Here is an 8,525-nt window from a genome sequence, read left to right as displayed (position 1 = left end):
TCTGCAGCGTCTGGATCTCCTTCCTGCCCTCGTACCAGAGCTCCAAGGGCAAGGCCATTGTGGCCTTGGAAGTCTTTGCCATCTTGACCTCCAGTGCTGGGATTCTCGCTTGCATCTTTGCTCCCAAGTGCTTTATGATCCTTCTAAGATCAGAACAAAATACTCAGGGGATACTTAAAAAGAAACTTACTGCTTGAGAAGTCAGGTCTTCTCAAGCTCACCACATACAGTCAAGGAAGACTTTTGATCAGATAGTCATAATAAAATCTTAAATGCATCTGATTCATTTGTCTCTGTTTCCTGTAATATTCTTCATTGTTTTTTATTTGAATATAATAGCATTTTGAAAGCATCCTGATTTAAGAATAGAAGAATGGGATCACTTGCTGTTTTGAATTAGTTTCCAGATAGCAAACAATATGTGAATGACATTTTTAAATATTGCTGGAAAATAGTTGTGGAATTTAAGTAAATGACTGTCTGGGTTCCAATTCTAATCTTTAATAAGTCCATCCAGCATTTTGAATCATTTATTTGTTACTTGGAATATTAGAACTTTAATTTTCCCCCAGGTTGCTTGAATTATATCATTAACAATTATTTTTGAGCTTATTGAACATAGCTCTGAGAGAAGATTTATGGGAAAATGCTAATTAATTTGCTGAAGAGAATGGTTTCTAACCAGTGAATATGTATTAGAAGTCATTTAGCCTCTCATTTTTCCATCAATTATGTAACTGTAGCGTGATCATTGGATCAAGAAATCTGTTCCAAAGCCTTACTTATATTTCCATCAAATACATCTTATAACAATACCTTGGCCATATAAGTAATTGATTGTCATGGAATAATAAAAATGAGACAATAATAATGCAGGAGTAATAATATTCTTTTCTTTCTTCAAGGAAACTACTTCAATTAGAATATTTAAATGGTTATATTATTTATTCATTGCATCTCCATTATTGCAACCTATCACCTCATTCCTTTTCCTGCGATCTTTGAATATACTTTCTGGGTTTAGATATTTCAAAGGGAAAGTGATGGCTGAAATTCTGTGACATTCTCTTTTAAAAAAGATACCACTATAACTATCAACCACAGGGTATAGAATGTGGTATTTTTTTTGAGAACCACTAATATTTCTGCAATAAAGAAAAGATTTCCAAAAACTCCCCTGCCCAGATCTCTGTTCTTTCTTTCTTTTTAAAAATGAATATTCCATTCACAAGCAATAGGATATTCCCCAGGTTGATAATAGAGAAATTTACAAGTCAGTGCTCTTCCAGAAATAATATAAAAGAAAAGTAAAAATCTGAAGAGAGGAAGGACAAAACTTCAAGAACTGATTCCTAGGCGATTTTAGAAACTGTCTGAATCTAGTGTTCCCAACCTGGCACTCCAGACATTCTCAGAGTTTCCGGCTCTCTTCTTCTCTCATTCCCAAATATTCCATAAAACTACAATTCCTTTGCCTTCTATACATTAAAAACTTTGGAATTCAGTCCTTTGTGCTTTTCTTGACAGGAAATGAGTATCATCTTATTCCCAGACCAAATGGAAGATATGTCTTGCCATGAACTCCTGGTTTCTCCAGTTCCAAATCCTCTTGTCTAGGCCAGAATATTCTCCATCCCCATTAGCCTGGGAAAACTTTAATTGTCTTAATTTCAGAAGTAGGCCCATACAATTTCCCATCCCTGTGTCAATGAGTTAAGTTTAACACATCAAGGTCTTCCTGAGGATCAAGAAGATCTCAAAATGTGTCTATCACTTTTTGCAGATGATATGATTTTGTGCCTAGTAAACTCTAGAAAGCCAACTTAAAAACAAATTGAAATAATGAGTCATTTCAGCAAAATGGCAGGACCAGAGATAAAGCCACACAATTCATTAACATTTCTGTTTGTTAATCACCAAATGATGTAGGAAGCCAGAGAAAGACACATTTTTGTTAATAACATTATAGACAGTATAAAACATTTGAGAGTCTGAGAAAACTCTTCCCACAAATACAGAAAGAATTAAGTAACTGGATAAATTTTAATTGTTCATGATTAGACTAATCAATATAATTCAGTGAAGAGAATACATAAATTAATTTACTTATTCTGTGAAATTGCCAATTTATGAAATAAACTTTGGCAGTTTGATTGATATGTTAGCAAATAAGTAAAGGCCACACTAGGAAAGTCAGTTTAGAGATTACCAAATATTCAAATATCTAATACTATTTAAACTCAATTCATCTGAAGAAATGTTTGATCTGAAATATAAAGGGAAATGTGGAAGAAAATATCAAGAGAAAAGGGAAAAAATGAAATTCACAAACCTCAAACCATATTATCAACTGCAGTCATTGAAATCATTTGAAATTTGTTAAAAAAAAAATAAAAATGTAATTCAATGACATAGGGAAAGGAGACCCAAATTCAGCTGAACTTGGTAAAACTCAGCTTTTGAGGGTTGAATGTAGAGAATTCTGAGCCCTCCAGAATTGACACTTTGGAATTATGGGTCAGGAAAGGATTTTTGACAGTCCCTGGGACAATAAATGGTAAATATATCAATTGTTCCAGAAATCAATTGAGATTATTCCCTAGAGGGTCAAATATTGAAGCATGATCTTTAAAAATCAGTGTACACAATGGAAAGATGGAACTCACTGGAACAGATGCTGCTATCAAGCAATACTGCAGGGGGAAAAAGTATATAGGAGAAAAGAAGATGGATGGACAGTATCAGGGAGATAAAGAAGACCTTGGGCAATCCTTGAGAGATAATAGAGGAGAGAAGAAGTTGGTGTACTGTGGTCTGAGTCACAGAATGAGACACAACTGTATAACAATAACAATATCTACCACAACAGCAACAGTATCATGGACAAAGTAATTGAACTAACTTTTAACAAATTTCTTAAGACAAGATCCCCTCAACTAGTTACATTTACAAGTGGATCCTGCTTTGTGGGTTTTTGTTGTTGTTGTTGTTGTTGTTGTTGTTGTTGTTGTTGTTGCTGTTGTTGTTGTCCTTTTGTTGGTGGTGGATTTTTTTCTGTTTGGGCGGGGTGGGAGGTTTGTAGTTTTTGAGAGGCCAATTGAGGTTAAATGACTTTTCTAGGGTCATATGACTAGAAAATTTCTGAGGCCACATTTGAACTCAGGGATATGTATTTTGCTGTTTCCAGGATTATGGTGGCCCCTTGCTGTATTTTCAATATTGTATTGTATTTTTATTATTGTATTTTATTAGTGGATGAAATGACGCTTTAAACATGAGGAGGTAGGGAGTCTTAAGGAACCTACCTCATCAGCTCCTTTTCCTGTTCATTTCAGGTACAATGGAATTGAAACTGCTACTGAGTCATGCGTCTATTTATCCTGATTTTGTCCGTGGAGTCATGTAAGGAGCAAGATTGGGAAAGGTGGTTAAGTTGTCATGTTGGAAAGTTTCCTTTTATTAGCAAGCCAGTTAGTGTTAAGTGACTTGCCAGAGCCACACAGCTAGGAAGTGAGCAGGTTGGAACTCAGGTCCTTGTGACTCCAAGAGCAGTGCTCTTTCCACTGTACCATTCAGCTGTCTCCTATAAGTGAATTCTATTACAATTCTCTAGAACAATTTACCACACTATTATATAAAGCATTTGAAAAAATAGATTAAAAAGTAGCTATACAAATGTGTTTTATGATCCAAATATCATTTTGATCCCACAACTAGAAAGAGTAAAGAAAGAGTTGAAAACCAAAGATTAATAAAAAGATGCTTGTTCTGAAGTTATTTAATTTTTTCAGTGTCAAAGGAATGAAATTTCCAAAGTAACATTTTATGGGGATTAAAACAAAATCACATAGAAATCATCTGGAACAACAAAAGCCAAGAATATCCAGACAGTCCAATGGGAAAAAAAAGCTAGTTTTGCAACAGCAGATTATAAACTAGATGACAAAGTAGTAGTGGCTAAGAAATAAAGTACTAGTTCAGAGGAATAGGTTAAAGACACAATATACATATTGTGTGTATTACACAATACACAATAAGGACCTTGGTAATCCAGACTTTGATAAACCTAAAGATGCTAGCTTTCAGAATACAATGCACCATTTGAGAAAATTTGTAGGCAAAACTGTAAAGCAGTTTAGCTATAGACCACCATAATATACCAAATATTAAGATAACATTAGAATACCCAGCGTAAGAACTCTGGGAGATGACTATAAACCACTACATAGAATTCCCAATTCCTCTATTTTTCTCTGCCTGCATTTTTTTATTTTCTTCACAGGTTAATTGTACATTATTTCAAAGTCCAATTCTTTCTGTACAGCAAAATAACTTTGTAGACATGTATTTGTGTGTGTGTGTGTGTGTGTGTGTGTGTGTGTGTGTGTGTGAATATATATATATATAGCATTTAACTTAGACTTTAACATATTTAACATGTATTGGTCAACCTGCCATCTGGGGAGGTGGTGGGGGAAGGAAAGGGAAAAATTGGAGCAAAAGGTTTTTCAATTGTCAATGCTGAAAAAATACGTGTGCATATATCTTGTAAATAAAAAGCTATATATAAAAAAGGAAGTTAAAAAAAGTAACATTACAAAAGACAAATGATTTTGACATAAAGGATGTTAATATACTTAAATTGAAGGAGCATGGAAGAATAGACCTGTTGGATCTATTTATAAGGGAAGAATTTGTGACCAAATAAGAGATAAAAAGAATCGCAGGAAACCTAATGAAAAAAAAATTTACAGGAAATTAAAAATGTTTTGCACAAAAATGTAATTAATTAGGAGAAAAGCAACACAGAGTAATATGTGTGTGTGTGTGTGTGTGTGTGTGTGTATGTATATATTTGTACCATATGTCTTTCAAGAACATCTCATTTCATAGATAAATAGGGAACTGAATCAAATATAGGAATATAAAAAGTATTCCCCAGTTAACAAATTGACAGAAGATATGAGTTGGTGATTTTCAGGAAAAATAAAGTTACTAGTTATGTGAAAAATTTGGTAAATTATTATCAATTATTGCAATAAATATTAAAATAATTCTGAGACATCATATTCCACAACCCCACCCAATATATACAACTATATTTTGGGGTGTATGGGTGTGTGTGTGTGTTGGAGTATATTAAAAAGACAAATGGTGATTTTTCTCAGCTCCATATAATAGTTTTCTTTACTTTTTTCAAGGGCTAGATCAATTTTTAAATACCTGCATATGCTACCTACTCTTGAGACTTTTCCAGATAAGGAATTGGCTTAAGTATTTGACTTAATTTCTCATTATAGATATAAACTTAGAAATATATATACTATTTAAAACATAATTTGAATTCACACTGGTTTTCATTAGGTTAGCTTAAAATATGCTGGATTAAGTGTTTTTAAGAATATAAAAATGGTTTTTAAAATTGAATGAAAATGATAGTGAAAAAAATTGCAGAAATACATGTGACCTACAGAACAAAGTATTGGAAGGAATATCTTCAGCTTAATATAAGAAGTATGAAAAAAAATTCTTTGAAAATTAGAATGTAAAATCAAAAATATTTTTCTCAGTGAGACAAATGTATTTAAAAATAAAACTAACAAGTGTAAAATTAGAAAAAAATGTATATTTCAAAACAACTAACCATTAAGCCATTGATGAAAAAAGGCATAAGTATTACTAGTGCAACAGAAAACTGTAATTAAAATGGTTTCTGGACATTATATTTCGAGGAATTCCAATCCAGCCAAAATGGCGGAACAAAGACAACAGTACAACAAAGTTCTAGTATGTCCCTGCAAATATCATTGGAATAACTCCTCAAATTAAATTGTGGATTGATCTGGTCAATAAATGCTTAGATTTAGGGATTTTTTCCCTTCAGCCCTAGACCACTTAGAACCTGGGTTGGGGACTGACCCAGAAAGAAGCATCACCAACTGTGGGTTTAGAATACACCTGTGACTGAGCCTGTAGTCGGTATAGAATATCAGAGCTCAGGTCTGTAAGCATATCTTGCCTTTTCTGTTTGGAAAATTGCAATCAAATTTCTGCCCAAGTTTATTTTTCTTTGAAGTTTTCTTGAAGATGTTTTTAAATAATTCTCTGTCTGAAATTTTGTCCTGAATAATCCTTTCAAAATAATTGCTCTTTCTGAAAATATACTTTTTTATCATTCCTTCTTACTTTCTAATAATCCACTATTGATTATCCTCAAGGAGGGAATTTCTGGGTTGACCTAGCATGAAAAAGATCAGAGAGTCTTTTGGGCATTTCAGATCCCATCAAAGCTACGAAGGCTCCAGAGACAGAAAACAAGCAAGGAGGTTCCCAAACTTTTTTTTGTTAAGTTTGGAATTTTTTAAGATGAAGGACACAGGTGCAGAATTGCTGGGCTAGTTGGTCCTTGGAGAAACTCACTCTCAGACTCTGGTCAAAATATTTGTTTGACTTGCACCCAAGAGGTGAGAAGAACCACTTTTCCTTATTCATCTACAGGGAACTAGATGAATAATATCCAGGAGGCAAAAATGTCAAATAAATATGTCCTGCTCACTCAAACTTTTGCCTTTATCCCAAATAGAGGCCCACTTCATGTCTCACATTCTGCTTTCCCAAGGAGAAAAGAATGTACAAAGCTTGAACATCTATTAAAAAGACAAATGTTTAGCAATAGAGCATGTTCCTATAGATGCAAGAACTACAGCCTCCAATCACCTTATACTCCCCTAATCCTTAGCTCTTTAGAGATATGAAATATTGACCATGGGCTTGGGGAAACTGAGACTCTCATACTCTATATTATTTGTATTTCTGATTTTGCAGAATTTCTTATCTGAGTACCAGATGGTCAAGAATCCTTGTCACATAGAAAGACGTTTCAATCCCACATATAGAAAAGAAGGGGACCTAATCATTGCTGGATTCCTTTCCCTTTTTCTGAAGGTACAAGATTCAGTGAACACATTTTTCTTCAAAACGTATCCCTTCTGGAATTATGCACTACAAACGTAAGTAGTTACTTTCCAACCCTCCCTAATTTACGCAATAGTAATCTATATTTCTTATTGATTGTTTTGTTGGTAGAGTTGTGGTTTTTTAATTCTCTGAACTTTGGTTAAAGCAAAGATGTGGGTTTAAAAATGACTGAAAATCTAATATTCAAGAAGTTGATAAATTAAAAGTGTTGTTAATGTGCAGTGCAGTAAACACAGAGAGAGAGTATTCATCCCTCCTTTATATGGCATTATAAACCAGCACAGATTCATCTCCACTGAGGACAAAAACTCATCCAGTACAAGGAGGGATGAAACACATTAGGGAGGACCTACACCCAAAATTGAGTTTAGGTGTTAAAACTATATTCTCTAAGAATGGACATGGGTAAGACCTGATTACTTGTTCTCAATAGGAGAGGAAATGTTCACAGTTGTGCTCATATATGATGAAAATCTCAAGGTCATTTATGAATGCTTGGCTTGGATGAGATTTAGGTAAAGAGTGTTTCCTGAATATAACAACATAAAAGGGGTGTGTGTGATCAAAGATTCATTATCTTAGGCATCAGAAAACAGAAGAAATTCAGAATACTCCAATCGGGTCCAGTTTTATCTAATCCAAAGCTTCAAATCTTATCTTCCCAAAAGAGAGCTGCTAAAGAAAAGGAACAACATGGCTTATCTTTACTTAAAAACCTTGATGAGTGTTAGGACCATTTGATCTAAATGATTCTGTATTGATGTTTTACCAATATTAGAATAATATGACAATACATAAAAAATACCAAACAATATGAACTTGACAATGTCAACAAGTGCCATGTATATCAAAGTACTGAGAGGATGCACTACTTGCCCCGAGGTTTTTCATCTTATGTCTAGAAAATATAAGGTATAGGGCAATTTTTGACATTAGTTATCCCTTTGTGAGGGATGTAGAAGACCCTTACCCAAAATGACTTCTCAGAGATCATTCAGTAGAAAGCAGAAAACTTGTTTATCAAAACCTCTGGAAGATGTCCCATCATGAGATAAGAAAAAGAAAGCTTGTGGTAGGAGGGCTAGAGAAGTAGTAAAGATACATAGCTTTTATACAAGAGATTACATCACAAATAAGAGAGCTTTGAGAAGGGAAGGGGGAGGCATGTAATTGGTTGCTGCTATTTGGAGAGATTAGAGTGGAAGGTTTCTGTTTCCCCAAGATCTCCTGATTACTAGGAAATAGACAATCAGGCCTTCAGGCTTAATCAAGCAGACAGTGGTCAAGCTAATTGACTAAACAACGATAAATGTCAAATACTGATAAATGTCTTCAGCTCAGGTGACGTAAATATGTTTAGAGCTGACCAAGGCTCAAGTAAATATGGGCCTGCACAGATTATACAGTGTAGAGGGCTGAAACTCTTGAGTCATTGCACTGTCGGTTCAAGTACTTAGGGCTAATTACTGATTAGACAATAGTCTCTGGGCATATGCTTAGAAAATGGTCCTTCCCACTATACTGTGCTGGCTTAATGATTGGTATAT

Source organism: Antechinus flavipes, chromosome 6 (assembly GCF_016432865.1).
Source record: "Antechinus flavipes isolate AdamAnt ecotype Samford, QLD, Australia chromosome 6, AdamAnt_v2, whole genome shotgun sequence".
Classification (NCBI taxonomy): domain Eukaryota; kingdom Metazoa; phylum Chordata; class Mammalia; order Dasyuromorphia; family Dasyuridae; genus Antechinus; species Antechinus flavipes.
Note: the sequence above shows the minus strand (reverse complement) of the source record.